Source organism: Schistocerca gregaria, chromosome 2 (assembly GCF_023897955.1).
Source record: "Schistocerca gregaria isolate iqSchGreg1 chromosome 2, iqSchGreg1.2, whole genome shotgun sequence".
Lineage (NCBI taxonomy): Eukaryota > Metazoa > Arthropoda > Insecta > Orthoptera > Acrididae > Schistocerca > Schistocerca gregaria.
The window spans coordinates 165,402,421-165,427,286 of record NC_064921.1 but is presented as its reverse complement, the minus strand read 5'-3'; the positions used below and the strand labels follow the sequence as shown (position 1 = coordinate 165,427,286).

Below are 24,866 nucleotides of genomic sequence, written 5' to 3'. Positions count from 1 at the left end.
GTGTGTGTGTGTGTGTGTCATAACTGTTTGCCGTTACATGTTTCATAAGAAAGGAGAATGCAACGAAACCTTTCCTCACTGGAAGTTCTTTCTACAAGTCAAAGAGTTTCCCTTTAATGTAACAAATTGGAAACAAAATGTTAGTCATAAAATATGTTGCAGCAGGTTTCATAAGATAAAGAAAAATGTTGTTATGAACTGCGTTACTGTATTTAATGATGTTGGTGCAATGATGAACTATCGAATGATGAAGTATCTCGTGTTCAACATCAGAATTCTTGCAAAACTGACACGGCAAATATCCTGAAGCTGTTCCACATTACACATGCCTCGTGCTAAGCAGTTACATATGTAGGCATAATTCCACTTCCTGTAACTGGCGAAAGCAGTAACACACGATTACTGTAATGTTTGGCTGACACTATTAACATCAAATTTGAGTTTGCGTGTTTTTAGTACAATCCTATTTAGCGTTACTGTTATTTACTGTCGACACGTCATTAGACCAACAAACAACGTCTACTACATACATGGTACTTTGTGTTTCAACTAAACGTAATTCGTATTGTTAATGGCCAAATGAATTATTTTACGAAAGAACTGTCGGCTGTATACTATGCACAAGAGTTGTTTTTAAGTGTCAAAACTGCCGAAGGACAGGTTTCACTAAAGCAACAAAGTACCCGTTGACATGACGTTTAATTACGGCAACACAAAGTGCTTAATACACTTTTCTCTAGTCGATGGAAAACTTTATGAGTTTTTTGCTGTTTCTAAGAATATCTGTTGTGCCACTAAATTTGTGCAAAAATACACACTAAAATCTAGTGAACAGCTAGAGTCGTCCTATCGATTATCGGTAATTTAAATCAGATAGCGTAAACTGTAGAACGTAACCTTCATTTCTTGTAACAAACGTTCACGCACACACTGCCGATAACGACTACAACATTTAAATTAAAATCTCTCTTGTCTTCTTTCATATAAATCACACTTCTTTTTGTATCCACTACGTCGAATAAAACGATTGTCATTTGTTTACTTGTTTTTAGTGTCTGAAGTAGAACTTTGGAGTCCCCATCTAGCTGCAAATCCACAAACTAATAAAATCACGAAGCACTCATTAGAATTATTAAAAAAAAAGGTTTTCTCTCTAGAAGCAGGGATGGTTTCCGTTCTTAGCATTGTTTTTTTAGTATGAAATCTACAACTTAACTGATATCAGGTTGTTAAAAAAAAAAGAGTAACAAACAGAAATCAATGTGAATACGTATTCAAAGACTAGAGAAAAATATAAAAAAGGTACAAAAATTAAGATTAAATGATGCGGTTCGGTGGTAAAAGCAAACTAGGTTAATTCACTATACAAACTGTATCTATGAAACAAACATTTAAAGAGGAAGAAACGCCAAACAATTTATGTACTCGTACACACTTTGATGCCATACCTGTGTCTTATATACAGTGTGGATGCGACTGGAGTCTCGTGTTGTATGAAAGGAGAGACGGTTAGCACTCCCCTAGACAAGGATGGAACACATATAAGGTTGAGGCACCGCTGAGTTATCAGCGCTTGACCCATTTTTTTGTATTATAGTAGCGCAAAACACTTAATTATTTAAGCTTGAATATTACACAGCTCATATAGTACGGGTACATCATTTAGTTCACATTATAGGCCTATTACATGAATTCTTACACGTTATAGTAGGCCTTTCTTTCAAGCCAAGATTCCATCAACATTTTAAATTTATTGTGTGACATTTTCTTTACACTTTGTGGTACTCTGTCCAGTAACACCTTCCCAATATGTGCAAAATCTTTTTATTTTCTTTTTTTGTCTTGGACTGTCCAGTTCAGACACTAGAGCTAATTTTACAGATATGGCCATTCTGTTTGGCATAGAGACGAACTTGGGAGTAATACAAGCTGGAAACAGTTCGTATTCTGTATTCAGTTATATATTTTTTGCAGGAAGTTGCGGTTGGTAGACCAACAATGCACCTTATCACATTCTTCTGCCAGAGGGAGACATTCTTAGCCCCGAGTTTCCACGAATATTAGCCCATATTCAAATTTGTATAGAAAATGCATAGTGGGCCACAAGGAGGAAGTCTTGACTGACATAGCTTTTTTAATTTTCATGTAAGGTACACTACTCTCAATATTTTATCACAAGCTTTTTCTGTCTGGGTATTCTAATACAACTTCCTGTCAGGACGAATGCCTAACAATGTGACTGAATTATGGATTATTAGCCTCATAATATGCACAATCTAAATCATATGCTTCAGGCACCAAGTGAAGTGGGGCTGTGGTTAGCACATTGGACTCGCATTCGGGAGGATGACGGTTATTCAATCCCGCGATCCTGATTTAGGGTTTCCGTGGTCTCCCTAAATCACTTCACACATATGCCGGGATAGTTCCTTTGAAAGGGAACGGCTGACTTACATGCCCACCCGCTCTAATCCAATGAGACCAATGATCTTGCTGTTTGGTCTCCTCCCCCAAATCAACCTAATCAAATTTGATTCAGGCATAAAAGACTCGTCAATAGTGTGGTAAAATTTCACCAAAAACATAGAACAGCTAATGTTAATAAACAGCAACATCATAATAATAGTACAATGTTGTTATGTATACATGCAACAAAAAATTTAATTTGCTCAAACTAACATTTCATCTTCTATGGTTCAAATGGCTCTGAGCACTATGGGGCTTAACTTCTAAGATCATCAGTCCCTTAGAACTACTTAAACCCAACTAACCTAAGAACATCACACACATCCATGCCCGAGGTAGGATTCGAACCTACGACCGCAGCGGCCGCGCGGTTCCAGACTGTAGCGCCTTTAACTGCTTGGCCACCACGGCCGGCCATTTTCTATGAATTGTTCTTCTGACTAGCAGCATTTCTCTGGCACAATCTGCTATAGCCTTATATTTATAAACTCTGGTTTCATATTACCTATGTTTCTGCCTATTAACTTGTTATATAATGACATCCGCAAATACTGTGGAGACCATGCACATAATTTCAATTTGTGTGTATGTGTGTGTGTGTAGGGGGGGGGAGAAAGTATGTGTTCTGTTTTATTATCATTTAACTTTATTCTACATCTACATGATTACTCTGCAATTCACATTTAAGTGCTTGGCAGAGGGTTCATCGAACCGCAATCATACTATCTCTCTACCATTCCACTCCCGAACAGCGCGCGGGAGAAACTTGATTAGAAGTTGCTTGTGAGGAACGGTGTCAATAGCTTTTCGGAAATCTAGAAATACGAAATCAACTTGAGATCCCCTGTCGATAGCGGCCATTACTTCGTGCGAATAAAGAGCTAGCTGTGTTGCACAAGAACGATGTTTTCTGAAACAATGCTGATTACGTTTGCCCTACTGCAAACCGACGTCAATGATATAGGTCTGTAGTTCGATGGATTACTCCTACTACCGTTCTTAAACACTGGTGCGACCTGCGCAATTTTCCAGTCTGTAGGTACACATCTATCGGTGAGCGAGGGGTTGTATATGGTTGCTAAGTAGGGAGCTATCGTATCAGCGTAATCTCAAAGGAACCTAATCGGTATACAATCTGGACCTGAAGACTTGCCCGTATCAAGCGATTTGAGTTGCTTCGCAACCCCGAAGGTATCTACTTCTAAGAAACTCATGCTAGCAGCTGTTCGTGTTTCAAATTCTGGAATATTCCATTCGTCTTCCCTGGTGAAGGAATTTCGGAAAACTCCATTTAATGACTCCGCTTTAGCGGCACAGTTGTCGGTAATAGTACCATCGGCACTGCGCAGCGAAGGTATTGACTGCGGCTTGCCGCTTGTGTACTTTACATATGACCAGAATTTCCTCGGTTTTTCTACCAAATTTCGAGACAGTGTTTAGTTGTGGAACCTATTAAATGCATCTCGCATTGAAGTCCGTGCCAAATTTCGAGCGTCTGTAAATTTTAGCTTATCTTCGGGATTTCGCATTCTTCTGAACTTCACATACTTTTTCCGTTGCCTCTGCAACAGCGTTCGGACCTGTTTTGTGTACCATGGGGGACCAGTTCCATCTCTTACCAATTTATGAGGTATGAATCTCTCAATTGCTGTTGCTACTATATCTTTGAATTTGAGCCACATCTCGTCTACATTTGCATAGTCAGTTCGGAAGGAATGGAGATTGTCTCTTAGGAAGGCTTCTAGTGACACTTCATCAGTTTTTTTTAAACAAAATTATTTTGCGTGTGTTTCTGGTGGATTTGGAAGAAACGGTACTGAGCCTAGCTACAACGACCCTGTGATCACTGTATCAGACATGATGCTCTCCATTAGCTCTGGATTGTTTGAGGCTAAGAGGTCAAGTGTGTTTTGGAACCTATTTACAATTCGCGTGGGTTCGTGGACTAACTGCTCGAAATAATTTTCGGAGAAAGCATTTAGACAATCTCGGAGGATGTTTTCTGCCTACCACCAGATTTGAACAAGCATTTTTGCCAACATATCGAGGGAAGGTTGACGTCCCCCACCAACTATAACCGTATGAGCGGGGTATTTATTTGTCACAAGACTCAAATTTTCTCTGAACTGTTCAGCAACTATATCATCAGAGTCTGGGGGTCAGTAGACGGAGCCAATTATTAACTTAGTTCGGCTGTTAAGTATAACCTCCACCTATACCAATTCACACGGAGTATCTACTTCGACTTCACTACAAGATAAACCACTACTGACAGACACAAACACTCCACCACCAATTCTGCCTAATCTATCTTTCCTGAACACCGTCTCAGACTTCGTAAAAATTTCTGTCCCTGAACCACTGAGTTGCCTCTTTCAGCAGGAGGACACACATTTGTATCACAACCTTTTCACCAACATGAAATGTGATGAAAGTGTTGTCATATGCATACACCACTGTTTTACATGGTACAAGACTTGTCAAGTCATTTACATGTACATAACAAACAGAAATGTTCCCAGCACATAACCTTGTGGCACTCCATATCTTAACATTCAAAAAATCATATTTTTGTTTGGATTTATAAATACATTATTTTGTTTTCTATTAGCTAACATATGATTTCAGAAGTACTAGTTTATTGCTTTTCATTCTGCAATCCTGTAGTTTGTTTATTAATATGTTATTGTAGCAATGTCGAAGGCCTTGCTAAGATCCAATAGAGTGGCTTGAGTGTGTTGTCTATTTACAAAGACATGTAAGGCAAATAATACAGCATCCTGAACTGTCTTGAAAGTAGACAGTCTGTTTCAAAACCCCTACCATGCTTGCTTAAGAAATTTTTACTTTAAAAAATTATTTAGTTGGTTACTTTTACTATGGTTACAATAATTTTGGATACTACTGACACTGATGAAATAGCCCCATAGTTTTCAAGTGAGTTTAAGCCTTCTTTTTATACAAAGAGTCTGTGAAATCCATCTTTCCATGAAATAAGTAGCCTTGCCACATTTCCATTATTGCCATGTATGGTATGGTACATTGAGATGATAAAAGTCCCGGGATACCTTCTAAAATAATGTCACACCTACGTCTGCCCAGAGTAGTGCAGCAGCTTGATGTGGCATGGACTCAACAAGTCATTGCTGTCTCTATAGCCATCCATAATTTTGCACAAACTGACCTCTCGATTATGTCACGTAAATGTTCAATAGGATTCATGTTGGAAAATGTGGGTGGCCATATCATTCACTCAAATTGTCCAGAATGTTCTTCAAACCAATTGTGAACAGTTGTGGCCCCGTGGAACGACACATTGTCATCCATAAAAATTTCATCGTTGTTTGAGAACATGATGTTCATTAATGACTGCAAATGGTCTCCAAGTAGCCAAACATGACCATCTCCAGTTAATGATATGTTCAGTTGGACCAGAAGACCTATGTAAACACAGCCTACACCACCATGGAGAAACCATGGTACCTTGTTAAGCACTGTGGTCCTTGGCTTTGTGAGATCTTCGCCACACTCCAACCCTGCCATCAGCTCTTACCAATTAAAATCACAATTTATCCGACCAGGTTGTCTGTTACTACCAACAACTTCATACAAATGCTGCTGCTCAGTCATTGAGTGAAGGCCACTGTGCCGTCTGTGGTGAGAGGTACTGCCTGAAATTTGGTATTTTGACAACATATTTGACACTGTGGATCTCACAGAGTATTGAATTCCCTAACGATTTCCAAAATGGGGTGTGCCATGAATGTAGCTCCAACTACCATTCCATGTTCAAAGTCTGTTAATCTTTGTTGTGCAGCCGTAATCACATCAGCGACATTTTCACATGAATGAGTGCAAATGACAGCAGTGCCAGTGCAGTGCCCTTTCATAGCTTGTCTACGCAATACTACTGCCATCTATACATGTGCATATAACTATCTGATCACTGTAAAATAAGATGAATCTTGTTAGGTGGTGTGAATCCAATCATTTACCGATTTTCCAACCTTTGGCTATCTGAGCGTGCTTTCTAACAAGAACATCACAGCTGACCATTGTTGTGAAGTGTTGACTGATTTGTCCATAATAATGGAGTCTTGGAGCATGCAGTACTAACAAATAGCTCTTTCAGTAGATGTGTAATTCATACGCTGCATTCGTGAAGTGAGTACATAGAAAGAAAACTTCTGCTGCACCATATACTTCCGGTGTGTAATTTGTAATCTGCATTAATTTTTACTTGCATGTGCACATCTCAAGTGCTAATGTTTTATCTTTTGTTAATTATTTATACAATTAGATGCTGTGTATGCCTAATTACAAAAGTGTCTTTTTGTGGGTAAATCCAATTATGCTAGTGTACAAGAAGTTTCTAGGAGCAAACCAGAAATCTAGCTACAACCCAGAAATATGCATGACTAGGGGAAATATGTATGAAAATGAGGGGCTTTTGAGAAAAGAGAAGCAGCTGCATGATTATCAAGAGGTCAGATGGTAAGGCACTGTTAAGCAAAGAAAGGAAAACAGAAATGTGAAAGGGAATACATAGATGGTCTATACAAGAAAAACAAACTTGAGGGCAATGTTTTGGAAAGAGAAGTGGAGGTAGGTGAAAATGGAATTGGAAATATGTTACTTTGAGAAAAATATGACAGAGCACTGAGCCAGCCATGACAAATATTTTGCCTGGTGTATAAGATATGCAAGATAGTGGAAATACTCTCACACTCCAAGAAGAATGTAATAATATCAGTTCCAAAGAAGGCAAGTTGTGACAGGTGTACACAACACCATATCATCAGTTTAATGAGTCATGGTTGCAATTTGTTGACACAAGTTATTTACAGATGAATGGAAAAACAGGTAGAAGCTGACTTCAGTTTGGATTCCGGAAAAATGTAGGAACACATGAGGCAGTACTATCCCTATATCATATTTTAGAAGACAAATTCAACAAAGGTAAACTTTTATAACATTTGCACACATAGAGAAAGCTTTTACAATGTTGACAGGAATCCTCTTTTCGAAATTGTGAAGGTAGCAAGAGAGTGAAAGGCTATTTACAGCTTGTACAGAAACCAGACTGCATTTACATGAGCCAAAGAACAGGAAAGGGAAACAGTGGCTGCCAAGTGATTGAGAGAGGGTTGTAACCTATTCCCAATGTTATCCAATCCGTACACTGAGCAAGCAGTAACTGAAATGAAAGATAAATTTGAAAAAGGAATTAAAGTTCAATGGAAAAAAAATATTGGAGGTTTGCTGATGATGTTGTCAGTCCATCAGAGGTGGCAAAGGGCTTGGAATAGCAGTAAAATGTAGTGGATAATGTCTTGAAAGGATACTATAATATTAGTGCCAACAAAAGCACAACAAGGGTAACGGAATGCAGTTGAATTAAATCAGCCAGAGCTGAGGGAACTGGATTATGAAGAGACACTAAAAGTACAGCAGTAGATCAGTTTTGCTGTTTCGGCAGTAAAATAACTGATGAAGACAGAAGTGGAGAGGATTTGAAATGCACAGTGACTACAACAAAAAAATCAGTTCTGAAAAGGGGACTTTGTTAACAACTCACATAAATGTAAGTGCTAGAAAGTCTTTTCTAAAGTATTTGTCTGGACTATAGCCTTGTATGGAAAGGAAACAAGGGCACTAAACAGTTCAGCTAAGAAAAGAATGAAAGTTTTTGAAATGTGGTCCTATAAAAGCACGTTATAGATTAGATGAGTAGATTGAATAACTAACAAGAAAATATTAAACCAAACTGGGGAATAAAAGAAATTTATGGCATCACATGATTAAAAGTTAGTTTGGTAATAGAGGAAAGTGGGGGGGGGGGGGGGGGGGACAGGAGGGGGGGTTGTAGAGGAAGACCTAGACATTTTTAGAAGTTATTTAGAGTTGAAGAGGCTTGCACAGGACAGATTAACCTGGGAAGCTGCATCAAAGTAGTCTTCACACTGAAGACCATAACAACAACTATAATGTCTTGCCAAATGAATAAATTCATGTAATGGAAACATGATGAATTGGCGGATGAGTTAATGTAGATGCAAAAGTATTCTTCTGAATATCTTTGATATTTATTATAAAGCCAAATATCAGTTCAACAATGAAATGTATAATGCAACAAGTACACTAATGTAAATGTAGAGTCCTGAATAATTAATCTTATGTTATTATGGGATGTAATTGAGGAGAAGAATATCTTAAAGTTTACTTAAACAATGGAGACTCCAGGAATATCAACAATGTAGGAAAGGATATATTGTTATTTACTGTGAAGGTGACACATTAAGTTGCAGACTGGCACAATTAAAAGCTACTTACACATAAGCTTTTGGCCATAACCTTTGTCAGGAAAAGACAAACACACACTCATTCACACAAGCAAGCACACCTCAGGCACACATGACCACCAACAGTGGCAGCTCAGGTCAGAATGCCATTAGCAAAAGATTAATACTTCTTATAGCCTGCACCTAACAATAAGAGTGAGGTCTCATCTGCATATTTTACTGGAATTAAGTTGAGGGTTTATGCAATCTCATTAATAAGAAGTGTGTCCTTGGACTTCCTTTTAATCCCCTTTTCTAGAAAGTGGTGCACTCAAATTCTGAGTCTGCAAAAAGAGACTTCTTACAAAATGCTCATGCAACTCATTCTAGAATATTGCTGAAGTGTGTGGGACTCGTATCAAATAGGATGCACAGGAGATATTGAACATACACAAAGAAGGGCAGCACAGATGGTCACAGGTTTATTTGACCCCTGGAAGAGCTTCACTGAGATGTTGAAAAACCTGAACTCAGAGACATTTGAAGATAGCTATCCCACATCAGACTACTCACAAAGTTTTAAGAAACAGTAGTAAGTGAAGAATCTAGGAATGTACTACAACCCATATGTATGACTTCTAAAGGAACTGCAAAAGCAAGATTAGATTAACTACAGTGCACACAGAGACATTTAAGCAGACATTCTTCCCACTTCCATATGTGAATGGAACAGGAAGAAACTTTAATATATGGCACAATGGGAAGTAACCTCTGCCATGCACTTCACAATGATTGCATACTATAGAGTCAATGTTGATGCAGGCAAGCAAGTACACTGTTACTGAAAGAATTATGTTCATAATCAAGAGCTATCATGGTCTAACATCAATATCGCTGAATAATTCTTATCGTTATCCTCAGGCTGAAGGTACATGGTCTTCCTTTGCCTTCCTTTGACCTTTAATTGTTGAAATAACCATCCTGGCTAAACAGGCTGAACAGTGGTAAAAGTAAGAAGTAGAAATTTAGGAGGATGAGGACTGTCTTTAAAAATATTTTTAATAATTTTGGTGAGGAAAGATATGGTTTGGAAATAATTAAAGGGGTTAATTAATTAATTAGGATTTTTTCCAGTTGCTCAGTCACCACAGATAATTTTACAATGATATGAGATATGTGGGTTTAATGCACCAATAAAAGATAATTGAAAATTTAGAAAGATGCAGGCATGTATTCTGATGGAAGAAAGTCACAGAAATGGAATAAAAAAGTGTACACTCCTTGATGCAGATATTAATAGAAATCAAGATCTGCTTATCATAGAAACATAAAATTTCAGAAAGCCACCAACTATCAAATTGGACCTAGAAAAAAGAAGATTAAAGGGAAAGATATTTCAAACAGTCACTGAAATAACTAATACACTAGGAAAAACAGAAACTTCTGGAAATATTCATGATTATTTTAATAGTTCTATGGATACTACAATAACAAATAAAGAAGAATCAGTGGGATTTATTAAAGGAACTATAGGAATATCTGACAGTTTACAGGCCATTAATAACAAATATCTTCATAAAGTAGCTAGTTAAAGGTTTAGTTAGATTATACAGACTTCACTGGAGGTTCTTCGTTTCTGGAAAGTTTAGTGTCAATTTTCTGTCAGGCACCGATAGTTGTTGACATACACCTTTGGATTACTTTCCACAGTAAAATTTCTGAAACAACTGGCAGACAGTGCATTAGCCACTGATTTAAATATAAGAACATTACTCAATGGTTAATCTAACCATGATGGTCAAATTAAAACAAGCTAAAATGGCTCATTGGCACCAGGTACAGACTTCAATGGTCATACACTAAATGCAATACTGTGTATAAAACTTCTTGATGTCCAGCTGGATAACAAATTAAAAATGAGTCAACACAGATAGATAGACTTAATCAATAAGCTCAGTACAGAGTCTTATGCCCTTAGAAGCAACTTTAGCTGTGTTGACCTAAAGCCAGTCAAACTAAAACGAATAAAATGTTTATTCGATAAAAATTTTGCACAAAGTAGATACCTACATATCTTGTAGAACCCTTTTTGGCGATCTTGGAATTCTTACACTCACTTCCCAATACACATTTACTCTTTAATGGTTTTTGTTGCTGATAATAAAAAACAGTGTCAACTGAACTGTGACTTACACAGTCACACTACAAGACACAAAAATAATTTTCACGTGTACTTTACTTCCCAGTTTACACTATGTGATCAAAAGTATCCGGTCATCCCCAAAAACATGATGATGATGATGAGTCCCATACTTCTTTACAGAGCCTAGGGGAGCGACGGGGGAGACCCGTGCCGCCTTACTAGGCAAGGTCCTATTGGAGGTGGTTTGCCATTGCCTTCCTCCGACCGTAATGGGTAAGAATGATGATGATGAAGATGACACAACAATACCCAGACATTTCAAGGTAGGAAAAATCACTGACCCCGCCAGGATCGAACCCGGGACCCCGTGCTTGGGAAGCAAAAACGCTAACGCAAGACCACGAGCTGCGGACCCAAAAACATATGTTTATCATATTAGGTGCATTGTGCTGCCACCTACTGCCAGGTACTCCATATCAGCGACCTCAGTAGTCATGAGACATTGTGAGAAAGCAGAATGATTTGCTCCACAGAACTCATGGACTTTGAACTTGGTCAGGTGATTGGGTGTCGTTTGTGTCATACGTCTGTATGCATGATTTCCACACTCCTAATCATGCCTAGGTCCACTGTTTCTTACGTGATAGTGAAGTGGAAAAATCAAGGGACACATACAGCACAAAAGCGTACAGGCCGCCCTCGACTCTTGACTGACAGAGACCGCCGACAATTGATCGTAATGTGTAATAGGCACACATCTCTCCAGACCATTACACAGAAATTCTAAACTGCATCAGCATCCACTGCAAGTACTATGACAGTTACACAGGAGGTGAGGAAACTTGAATTTGATGGTCGAGCGGCTGCTCATAAGCTACGCATCATGCCAATAAATGTCAAACGATGCCTCAACTGGTATAAGGAGTGTAAACATTGGATGATTGAACAGTGAAAAAATGTTGTGTGGAGTGAATCACGGTACAAAATGTGGCGATCTGATGGCAGGGTGTGGGTATGGCGAACGCCCGTTAAACGTCATCTGCCAGCGTGTGTAGTGCCAACAGTAAATTTTGGGGTGGTGGTGTTATGGTGTGGTTGTGTTTTTCTTGGAGGGGGCTTGCACCCCTTGTTGTTTTGCATGGCACTATCACAGAACAGGCCTACATTGATATTTTAAGCACCTTCTTGCTTCCCACTGTTGAAGAGCAATGCGGGGATGATGATTGCCTCTTTCAGCATAATCGAGCACCTGTATCTAATGCACTACCTGTGGCAGAGTGGTTACATGACAATAACATTACTGTAATGGACTGACCTGCACAGAGTGCTGAACTGAATACTATAGAACACCTTTGGGATGTTTTGGAATGCTGACTTCGTGCTAGGCCTCACCGACTAACATCGATACCTCTCTTCAGTGCAGCAGTCTGTGAAGAATGGGCTGCGATTCCCCAAGAAATCTTCCAGTACCTGATTGAATGTATGCCTGTGAGAGAGAATCTGTCATCAGGGCTAAAGGTGTGCCAACACCATAATGAATTTCAACATTATGGATGGAGGGTGCCACACACTTGTAAGTAATTTCCAGCCAGGTGTCCAGATACTTTTGATCGCAGAGTGTAGATATGAAAATGGAGTTACATTCTCTCTCGACAAGTTCCTATCTAACACAAACTTGGAAAGTCCCTCCATTTCAAAAGAAAATTAAAAATGTAATCATTTACCACTCTTTCTATTAATTATTTGAATACCTAGATTCAGGAATTGAAAAGTTCTGTTAACTGCATGGAAACTAGCAATGTTTGGTATAAAGTTGTGTGACAAGTATTGGTGTACTGTAAATAGGACACAGTATTTACAAACACAAGAAAGAATTTTATTTGCAAAATACCACTGTAGTCAAGTAAATATTTATCTGCTAACAGCAGACAAACAGCAACTACTTACCAGTAGTAAAACTGAGGAGGTAGCACTTTTGTTTATAGTAGTAGCTTTCCCTCCTATTAACTTGACTTAATTCAGATAGCATCTGTGTGAACAGCATTAAGCAGTTATAAGCAGTGCATAGATTAAGTTTCTATGATGTCCTTGTTTTGTTTCAGATACCTTGGAGATTTTTCTTCTTGAGGGACCCATGGAGCATTATTATGAATCAATGAATGATTGAAAAAATGCAGTAGTCAGCTGATAATAACTGGAACCAATGAGAATAGTAAATTTGTTGGTACTGTTATTAAACAGGTTCAAAAAGTGAAATCTCAGATGATAGAAGAAATGCTAAAAATATAAGTTTTACAGTTCTTGCATGAGAATTTGAACAAGGGGAAGCTATGTATCCTGTGCTCTGATGCGGGAGTAAATGGAGGATGAGTTGAGCCTTGCCAAAACTTATTACCTATAACAGAAAATGGTGAGAAAATTTTAGACAGAATTATTACTAGTGAGAAGACTGGGTGTCTTGCCTGTGATCCTGAAACAAAGCATCAAAGTGCTAAAAAGTCTGTCAAAACAAATTGAACACCAAATTGAACTGCACTTTCAGATAGGTAAAGACTATGTTGATTGTGTCTTTCAATAGAAGTAACAGTATTTGCAAATAATATGTGCCTCAAGGTAGTACATTCAATACAGAATTCTATCATATTACAATGCTCAAATGCAATGAGTTTAGCCAAAACATACTCAACTCTTCTTTTTTCTGCTACATGACAACATCCCCAGTTCATTCAGTGAACAGAGAGGTGCCAGTTCCTTGGTGAAACATAAATTTTACCAATGCACCACTCACCATACTGAAGACATTAGTGAAATGAAAAAATTAGCAGCAGCAAGACTTAACTAGAGTTACGAGATCCCAAAGCCTGTGATCAGTAAACTCCATAAATATACTTCCAAGAAGCCTCGTGCTGAGAAATAAACTGTATCTAATTGAATCAAATTCAGTAAATAAAATATCAAAACTCTTACATTTCTGATTTTGAATTAAATATGGTTTTCATCCACGAACTTGCAGATGACAGTGTGTACAACAGTAGTACCACAAATATTGCATAACAGCTGAGTTTCCCTAACGAAACTGAATGATCAACTATCTGGACTGATGCAACATAAGATTCCCGTTGGCACATGTGGATACTCCAGAGTTAAGGATACAGGACACCACTTATCAGCTATTAAAACTTGCAGCCTATATTCTTGTTGATGCAACATTAATATCCATCCCACAGCTTACTTGATATACACCCAAAGAATAGGATATAATTGGTCTGGTCTTCTTAATATTTGCTCAGCAATGGTGACAGGATACAAATTTCAGAATATCTCAGCAATCAGCATAAAATATTTGGTGATGAGGACGAAGATGTGGAGAATGAATGGAAAAAATTTAAAGGCATCGTTTGATATGCCCTAGACAAGTATGATCTGAGTAAGATTTTAAGGGGTGGGAAAGATCCACCATGGTCCAGTAGCCATGTTAGAAAAGTGATACGTAAACAAAGAGCACTTCATCTCAGATCCAAGAGAAGTAAAAACCTAGCTGACAAACAAACGCTGAACAAAGCGAAAATGAGCATAAGGAGAGCAATGAGAGAAGGGTTCAATGATTCTGAAAGTAAGACATTGTCAACCAACCTGAGTAAATGTCTTAGATTTTGGTTGTATATAAAATCAGTAAGTGGGTAAAAATCATCTATTCATTCTCTCAGTGACCAAACCGGCACCGAAACAGAAGGTAACAGAGAGAAGGCCGAAATACTGAATACGGTCTTCCAAAGTTGTTTCACCACATAAGATCATAACACTGTCCTTCCTTTCAATCAACGTGCGAATGTCGAAATGGCAGATATTGAGCTAACCGATCGCAGAAGTGAAAAGCAGCTACAATCACTTAGTAGTGGAAAGTCTTCATAACCAATTGAGATACCTGTAAGATTCTATAAAGATTATGCAAAAGAACTTGCTCCCCTTCAAGAAGTAATTTATCATTGAATGCTTGAGCAAATGAAAGGTACCTAACAACTGGAAAAAAGCGCAGGTCATTCTCATTTTTAAGACAGGGCGCAAGACAGATCCACACAATTACAGACCTATATTGCTGACATCAATCTGTTGTAGAATTATGTAACATGTTTTATGCTCAAGAATTATGACATTCTTGAAAAATGAACATCTCCTCTATAAAAATCAACATGGATTCCGCAAACAGAGATCCTGTGAAACTCAACTCGCTCTATTCCTCCATGAGATCCACACTGGACAACAGGGCTCAGGTTAATGCCACGTTCCTTGATTTCAGTAAGGCATTTGACACTGTCTTGCATTGCTGTTTAATAATAAAAAAAATGAGCTTACGGAGTATCAGAGAAGACCTTTGATTAGATTCAAGACTTTCTTGCAGACAGGACTCAACACGTCACTCTTAACAGAACTAAATCAACAGATGTAAAGGTAATATCTGGAGTACCACAGGGAAGTGTGATGGGACCGTTGCTGTTCACAATATATATAAATGATGTATGCACTGGATGCTCTTTAAGGCTATTCGCGGATGATACAGTTGACCCTAAGGTAAATAAATGTAACATACTGTGCATAGATAGGAACAGAAATCCACTACTGTACAGCTACACTATTGATGACAAACAGCTGGAGACAGTGTCTGCCATAAAATATCTAGGCACAACTATCCAGAGTGACCTTAAGTGGAATGACCATATAAAACAGGTAGTGGGAAAAGCAGCAATCAGACTCAGATTCATCAGAATCGTTGGAAGAATCTTAAGGAAATGTAACTCATCCACAAAAGAAGTGGCTTATAAGGAACCCAATTCTTGAGTATTGTTCATATATTAGAGCCAATACAGACATTTACCAACAATCATTCTTTCCATGCACTATTCATGAGTGGAACAGGGTTGGAGGGATCAGATAGTGATACCGAAAGTACCCTCCACCACACATCATTAGGTGGCTTGCGGTGTATGATGTAGAGGTAGATGTTAACCACATCTATAATGGCAGACTGCATTGTGTCTTTTTGAGTGATCTGGATGTGTTTGTACAGTTAACTGAAGGATTTTTTTTGTATTTAAGTTAGAGATACATAATTGCAATGTCTCCATAGCAGAGATAAACAAACTGTAGAATCAACCACAACAGAGGGGAATTTGTGGAGAGGCCAGACAAGCTCATGGTTCCTGAAGAAGGGCAGCAGCCTTTCCAGTAGCTGAAGGGGCAACAGTTTGGGTGATTGACTGGTCTAGCCTTGTAATGTGTCATTAAGTTTTATTTCACAGTTTAACTGCATTACCATTTACACTGTCCTATTCTAGTTATTATCACTCTTATGTGTAGTTTCTAATTAATTCAGTTTCTTACGTGTTACAAGTTGTGCTTACTATTGTTAATGAATTTGTTTTCTCTTTTGCACAGTAGTGCTACATATATATGAAGAAAGAGTAATCACTTGAATGTGATAATAAATAAAATAAGTACATCTCAATATGCTCTCATAATCTGCTGAATACATGTAGATCTAAGTATCTGATCTCTTCCATTACTAAAGTTAAAAAGTTGATGTCTTTGTAAAGATTGCATTTAGATATGGAACTGAGGTGGTGCTTTGTAATATATTTGGAAAAAGAAAAATATTAATAACACAAAAGAATATTAATGAATAAAACAGAAGTCAAAATAGGAAGCTTTTGAAAGAGTTATCAGAATGATATTCTACTAAAGGAAGTTTGGTTTGGTTTGGTTGGTCTGGGGGATGGGACCAAACAGCACGGTCATCGGACCCATAGGATTAAGGAAAGATGGGAGGGGAAGTCAGCCATACCCTTTCAAAGAAACCATCCCGGCATTTGCCTGAAGTGATTTAGGGAAATCACAGAAAACCTAAATTAGAATGGCTGGACGTGAGTTTGAACCATTGTCCTCCCGAATACGAGTCCAGTGTGCTAACCACTGTGCCACCTCACTCAGTCAACAGAAAGTAGTTCTTGTAACAGTGCTCTCTCCACTGACATGCCATTTTTTTCTGTGTCTTGTAGTTTTCATGCAGGTTCAAATGTACAAGAGTGTGCTTAAAAGTATATATATATATATTAAAAACAAAGATTCCAAGACATACCAAGCGGGAAAGCGCCGGCAGACAGGCACATGAACAAAACACACAAACACACACACAGAATTGGTAGCTTTCGCAACCGATGGTTGCTTCTTCAGGAAGGAGAGGGAAAGACGAAAGGATGTAGGTTTTAAGGGAGAGGGTAAGGAGTCATTCCAATCCCGGGAGCGGAAAGACTTCCCTTAGGGGAAAAAAAGGACAGATGTACACTCGCGCGCACACACACACACACATATCCATCTGCACATACACAGACACAAGCAGACATATTTAAAGGCAAAGAGTAAGGGCAGAGTTGTCAGTCGAGGCGGAAGTACAGAGGCAAAGAAGTTGTTGAAAGACAGGTGAGGTATGAGCGGCGGCAACTTGAAATTAGCGGAGGTTGAGGCCTGGCGGATATCGAGAAGAGAGGATATACTGAAGGGCGAGTTCCCATCTCCGGAGTTCGGATAGGTTGGTGTTGGTGGGAAGTATCCAGATAACTCGGACGGTGTAACACTGTGCCAAGATGTGCTGGCCGTGCATCAAGGCATGTTTAGCCACAGGGTGATCCTCATTACCAACAAACACTGTCTCTGGAGACAGTGGCCTCAGCGGCCAGAAATAGTGGTCATGTATGTTAGAGTTGTGCTTGCGTGAATGTGTGTGTGTTGTCTACTTTATGAATAAGGGGTTTTGGCTGACAGTTCAAATGTTTAGCAGTCTTTTTGTTGTGCCTACCTGTGACTCAATATCTCTATTCTGATAAAACGATAGAGGTGTAGCTAAAGAGTTATTATTTTACTTTCGTTTTGAATATTTGCCTGCTTTCAATTTACTATCTGTTGTCCACCCATGACATGTAATAGACTTTTGTATTAGAATGTGAAATTTCATTCTGAGCCATCGAAAGGGATGCATTGTCTTTATGAAAATTACTTTTACTTTCAGATGAATGGTTGTGAATCGGTAAGTTCATTCTAAATTCACTGTTGTTATTAACCACAAATACGTATAAATAGTGTACATATTGATACATAAGTGTAAACGTTCCTACTCCCCTGAACAGAGACTCTTGTAAGATCTTCAGTTACAAACTTCAGCGAATATTCTTATTATATGCTTCAGCAGAATAAACACTGTTTTCACCATAGATGCATTTCCCCAGAGGGTTATGCCATCAGACAGTATTGATGGGAAATATGCCAAGTGGGCTATGCTAGGCATTTTGTCTGCAGGTCAATCAATGAGAGATATTTCTAGGTGGAAATCAGACTGCACTGAGCTTTTTGGCTGACTTGTCTATATGTCTGTGCCAACTCTGTTTGTTAATCATCTGGATGCCAGGAAAACTGATGATGATCCCCAATTCAGTGTATGTCCATAGATCTTTACTTACAGTAGGTCAACCTGAAAGTCATCTTTATTAGTTTATAATTGCCTAACATGAGATTTTGTAAGATGTGTGAACCAGTTTTAACCCTGTACCATTACTCTCTTGGATGTGCCTGCTAAGGATCTATTTGGACCCTTCATGAATATAATTGTGTAATTTATACACATTACTGTTTTTGAAGAGTCTTTCAATGTCCTGGATAAATAATTTATGTAGAACAATAACAGGAGCAGGCCAATCACAGTACCAGTACCAGTACGATATTTAACGTTTCCCCCACTCAGAATTTAATTTTATTTCTGTCATGTCATTTGCTTATGTGATCCTCTGTTTTCTGTCATTAAGAAAAGAATCTATCAATGCAAAGGTAAGTTCTTTAATGCCGCATCATTTTCTGATCTACACAATTACAGGCCCCATAGCCTTAAAATCTGATGCGGGCCTTGTAAGTTGAAAACTGTTTAATGAAATAAATTAATACTATAAGCATCCATAACTTTGTGCTTTTCTTTTACAACAATCAAAGACCTTGGCAGGACCACAGAAAATGCCAATTAGGCAGTTTTTTTGTAGTTCTACCAGAACTGAGTTCATGAGATCAAATGTGGCTTTTTCAGTACAGAAGCCTTTATGGAAGTCAAACTGAACTCTTGTTAAAAGGTTATTTGATCAGCACGGTGATTCAATATTCTGTTGTAAGCTACATCTCAAAAAGTTTTGGAAACACAGGAAGGAGAGAGATGAATCTGTAATTAAAAAGTTCAGTTGTTCGTCTCCACTTTTTACAAATTGGGGTTACTACTACATACTTCAGGCATTCAGATAGTACAATTTGACTAATTGATTGTTTATAGAGATAAAGGAATTTAAGGAGATGGGACCTGGATAAACTGAAAGAACCAGAGGTTGTAAAGAGTTTCAAAGGGAGCATTAGGGAATGACTGACAAGAACAGGAGAAAGGAATGCAGCAGAAAAAGAATGGGTAGCTATGAGAGATGAAATAGTGAAGGCGGCAGAGGAGCAAGTAGGTAAAAAGACAAGGACTAGTAGAAATCCTTGGGTAACACAAGAGGTCTGAATTTAATCAATGAAAGGAGAAAATATAAAAATGCAATAAATGAGGCAGGCAAAAGGAAATCCAAACATCTAAAATGTGAGATCAACAAGAAGTGCAAAATGGCTAAGTAGGGATGTCTAGAGGACAAATGTAAGGATGTAGAAGCATATATCACTAGTGGTAAGATAGATGTTCCATTCAGGAAAAGTTATAGACCTTTGGAGAAAAGAGAACCACCCATACAAATATCAAGAGCGCAGATGGAAAACCACTCCTAAACAAAGAAAGGAAAGCAGTATGGTGGAAGGAGTATATAGAGGGTCGATACAGGGGAGATGTAATTCAGGGCAACAATATGAAAATGGAATAGGACATAGATGTGGATGAGAAAGGAGACACGATACTGTGTGACAAACTTGACAAAGCACTGACAGGCTTAAAACGAAGCAAGGCTTCAAGAGTAGACAATATTCTGTTAGCTACTGATAGCCTTGGGGGAGCCAGCCAAGACAAAACTCTTCCATCTGGTGAGCAAGATGTATGAGACAGGTAAAATACCAGCAGACTTCAAGAAGATTATAGTAATTCCAAATCCAAAGAAAGCATTTGCTGACAGGTGTGAAAACTACCAAACTATCAGTTTTATAACCCACAGTTACAAAATACTAACATGAATCCTTTACAGAAGAATGGAACAGCTGAGCCGGCCGGGGTGGCTGAGCGGTTCTAGGCACTACAGTCTGGAACCGCGCGACCGCTACGGTCTCAGGTTTGAATCCTACCTCGGACATGGATGTGTGAGATGTCCTTAGGTTAGTTAGGTTTAAGTAGTTCTAAGTTCTAGGGGACTGATGACCTCAGCAGTTAAGTCCCATAGCGCTCAGAGCCATTGGAACCATTTTTTTTATAAAAGCTGGTAGAAGACAATCTCAGGGGTGATCAGTTTGGATTCTGGAGAAATGTAGATACAGGTGAGGAAATACTGACCCTACAACTTCTCATAAAAGATAGGTTAAGGAAAGATAAACCTACATTTATAGCGTTGTAGACTTAAGGAAAGCTTTTGACAATGTCGACTGGAATAATCTCTTTCAAATTCTAAAGATGGTAGGGGTGAACTACAGGGACTGAAAGACTATTTACAGTTTGTAGAGAAACCAGATGGCAGTTATAAGAATCAAGGGACACAAAAGGGAAGCAGTGGTCAAGAAGGGAGTGAGGCAGGGTTGGCCCTATCCCCGATCTTATTCAATCTGTATATTGAACAAGCAGTAAAGTAAACAAAAGAAAAATTTGGAGTGGGAATTAAAGTCCAGGGAACAGAAATAAAACTTTGACATTTCTTGATGACATAGTAATTCTGTCAGGCACAGCAAAGGACTTGGAAGAGCAGTTGAATGGAATGGACAGTGTCTTGAAAGGAGGATACAAGTGGAATTAAAAAAAAAAGAAGAAGAAGAAGAAGAAGAAGCAAAACGAGGATGCTGAAATGTAGTCGAATTAACTCCAGTGATGCAGAGGGGATTAGATCAGGAAATGAGACACTTAAAGCAGTAGATGAGTTTTGCTATTACATAAGCAAAATAACTGATGATGGTTGAAGTAGGGAGGATATAAAATGTAGACTGGCAATAGCAAGAAAAATGTTTATGAAGAACAGAAGTTTGTTAAGACTGAGTATAGATTTAAATGTCAGCAACTCCTTTCTGAAAGTATATGTATGGAGTGTAGCAATATATGGAAATGAAAGATGGACAATAAACAATTTAGACAAAAATATAACAGAATCTTTTGAGGTGTGGTGCTACTAAAAAATACTAAAGGATAGATGGGCAGATCATCTAACTAATGAGGAGGTACTGAGTAGGATTGGGGAGAAGAGAAATTTGTGGTACAACCTGACTAAAAGAAGGGATCAGCTGATAGGACACATTCTGAGACATCAAGGGATTTCCAATTTAGTACTGGAGGGAAGTGTGGGGGGGTAGAAATCATAGAGGGAGACCAAGAGATGATTACAGAAAGCAGATTCAGAAGAATGTAGGTTGCAGTAGTTACTCAAAGTTGAAGAGGCTTGCACAGTATAGAATTGCATGGAGAGCTGCATCAAACCATTCTTTGCACTGAAGACCACAACAAAAACAGAGATAAATCAGGTTAACAGACAATTTTAGAATTTTGGCTGAGATATCATCATAGCCAGAAGAGTTACTCCTTCCCTGTGTAATAGTAACGGTGTTTTGACCTCTCTGATTATTTGACAAAACTGATCTCCTGTCATGGAGTACGTAATACCTGTCTAATTGTAAATAAACCTAAAACTTACACTATTTTTTGCCCCCATGTTTTCATCTATTGAAGGAAGAATTCATTGAATTTTGTGGCCAATCATCTAAACTTCATGTCATTCACCTCACTACTTGTCTTTTGAGAGCTGAACATCATTTGTGTTATGAAGTTTATTTGTTTTGTCCCCAATAATACTGCTAATTATCCTTGTCTTGTTCCTGTAATTTTGATTTTTCTTTGCAAAGTACTCAGTTTTTGCCTTATGAAGGCATGCTAATGAGTTTTGCAATACTGATTTGGTGCATTTTTAGATCATGATTAGAACTAGTCCTTTGCATTAAATAAAGCTCTCCCTTCCTACAGTAAAATATTTTGATCCAAGATGTTAGCTAACCTTTTTTCAGCTTCCACTGTAAATGTCCCTGATTGGCTGTAAATGAAAACTGGATTCACAATGTTATAATAATATTTGTAGGAAATAATTTATTGTGTACTGTGTGTCCTTGGTAAACTCAATCAGTTTTTTTTTTTATTTGTAAATTCTCCCTGAACTGTGTAACTAAATCAAATTTACAATTATGTGAAATTTTCCTTTTCCTTTTTTAGTTAATCCTGATTGATGAGGTTACTTTACTGCTGCCATTTGACCATCATAACCAGATAAACTGCTTATAATGGGACTGACAACTATTTCTTGAAATATAGTTGGATTTAGAAATATATTACCCATTGCTATTGCACTATGTCCTTCTGTTCTTGATGGCAACATTACTGTGGCAGTTAAACAAGTGCTGGGCATCCGTAAGTCAAGGTTCTCCTGATCAGAACTTCTCCAAGATGATATCTATACGGAAATGTCCACATGCAATTGCTTCCCAATTATTTCTAATAAGTTTTATAAGTATTCTCTTCATATGTTTAAAACGATTTCCTGTTAGGGGCCTACAAACTGCCGGAACTGCTATCTTGTACATAGGGACTTCAAAAAGCAAAACCAGTGCTCAACAAGAGTGGTGGATTGCTGGAAGAGAGTGCATGTTCCCAGTCTCCTGCAAACACAGTTCTGCAGTGGTACAGTTAATAGGTGCATCACAGTGTGCAATTGAAAAGAAATGGCAACTGGAAACATACTTCAAAGTTGAAGTAAGCAGGACAGTACAATTTTTGTTAGCAAACATCTAAATTATGCACAAATTCACCATGAAATTCCGATGTTATATGGAAAAAACTCAATGTTGCATTCAGCTGTAATGTAACAATGCCAACAATTTGACCAATGTTGCACAAGACAAGGATGATACTGATTGGGAAGTCCGTACCTTCAACCACATGATTTCCAACTTTTTGACAAAAAGAAGGAACATCTGGGGGAAAGAAATTTTCAAATGAAGAGGCTGTACACACAGTAGTTCTTGAATGGCTTCCTGGCTGAGGAGTGGATTTCTATCAATGATGAACTGAATGACTGGTAGAATATTCTAATGTTTATTTACAGAGACTTTGTGATTATGTTAAAAAATAAAAAGCAGTGTCCAGTATCTGTGTCACTTTGATGTGTAGTGAAACATTCAATAAAATTTCCTTGACATACCATAATAATGTGTATTGGTATTCCAGTAACTTACTTTTTGAAGTCATCTCATATGTTTCCAAATCTGTTACTGGAATATAGCTGCAAAATTCAGTATTTACCGAGGTCTATGAACTGAGACTTTATTTCACTTTCGTGTATATAGGTACTACCTGTTTGTTCATATTATGCCTGCAGTAATATGATACTAGCTTGTATTCATCTAAGTGCATCTCTTCAGTTTCTGTGGCTCCGAGTGATGATCTGTTATGTAATGCACCTCTGTAGAAATACCTTCAGATTTTTCAGTGTGACCTGTATTGATGTGAGAAGCTCATATTTCCTAACTTACCAAACAAGCTTCTTCTAGTTTGGCCATCAAGTCCAAATGTATTGTGACTGCCTTCCTTTGATTGGCCATCCTGCCATTTATTTATCCTCCACTGACTATTGCAACTGCAGCTATAGGTCTAGTCATTCTGTATTTTGGAAACATAAATACTTAAAAAGCGTGTTAATTTTGGAAATCACAGGGAATGGGTAGACATAGCACTGAATACTTCTGGAAATTAGTTGAGCAAGTAAACTCTTACTGGACAAGTTCATATGTTGACAACATTGTGTGTCTTGCAACAGTGTGTGGGGGTGAAACAACAGTCACACTTCTCTATGATTGCTCCATTCTGATGAGAGACTCTTGAAGCTCTGCATTTACACATTAAAAAATCGCTCAGAGATTAACACATCTTCATATTTCTATGAGAAGCATTCCCAGTGACCCAAATGTATTTTGGCACTCCCAATAATAATAACATAATTTTTTTTTATTACAGTCTCTCTTGAGGCAACCTAAATCATACCTGACATCACTCAGCCCTGTATTTAGCTTCAAATACGAGTTACTACTCAGAGAGTACTGTACTTTCTGAGAAATTCACTTCCCATGACTACTCCCTATCAGATGAACATTTTTGGTCTTTACAAACTTCTGACTACAATTACCAGTAATATTAGATTGCCCTTTCTTCCCTCTCTTTATCAGTGTGTTCCTGGACTTGTCTGCATACTTTTTCTCACCACAGGTTACAGAACAATGATCCTCTTGGAGACATGTGGGCCCTTGCATAATCTGGCAGTTTCGGCCACAGTCATCTATTTGGTACCCTCTTCCTGCCTTTACTGCTACCAACTGCTGCTTCCAACTACTCTAATTCTGCTTGTGATGCTGCCAGACTAGCTTTGAGATTTACGATGGGCAGTATAATTGTAGAATGATAACCACAACTACCACGATGCCAAATGGCTATCCAAACTGGTTGCTTCACAGCATCCAACACGAAAAAAGTGTCGGCAGTCTTCACACTGTCAACTATTTCTCAGTACTCTTGGCAGTTTCCATCTTTGACTACTGTCATGATAGTTCTTTTGGACTGGACAGATTTTACAACTGTGGTGACCGTCGACCGACAGTAACTGCCACCTGCAAAGTGCAGAGTAAAGGGTCTTTGGGACTCGTTGTTCTTTGGAGTGGTCCTGGGGACGAGGGTGATGATG

General features: G+C 38.3%; 1 non-coding gene across 1 annotated transcript; it reads left to right on the top strand.

Annotated features, from left to right (window-relative positions):
* Positions 1 to 1,486: 1,486 nt before the first annotated feature.
* LOC126337523 (U6atac minor spliceosomal RNA) lies at positions 1,487 to 1,588 on the top strand. The gene has a single exon (XR_007565094.1). It is a non-coding gene; the product is annotated as a U6atac minor spliceosomal RNA (small nuclear RNA).
* Positions 1,589 to 24,866: the final 23,278 nt, after the last annotated feature.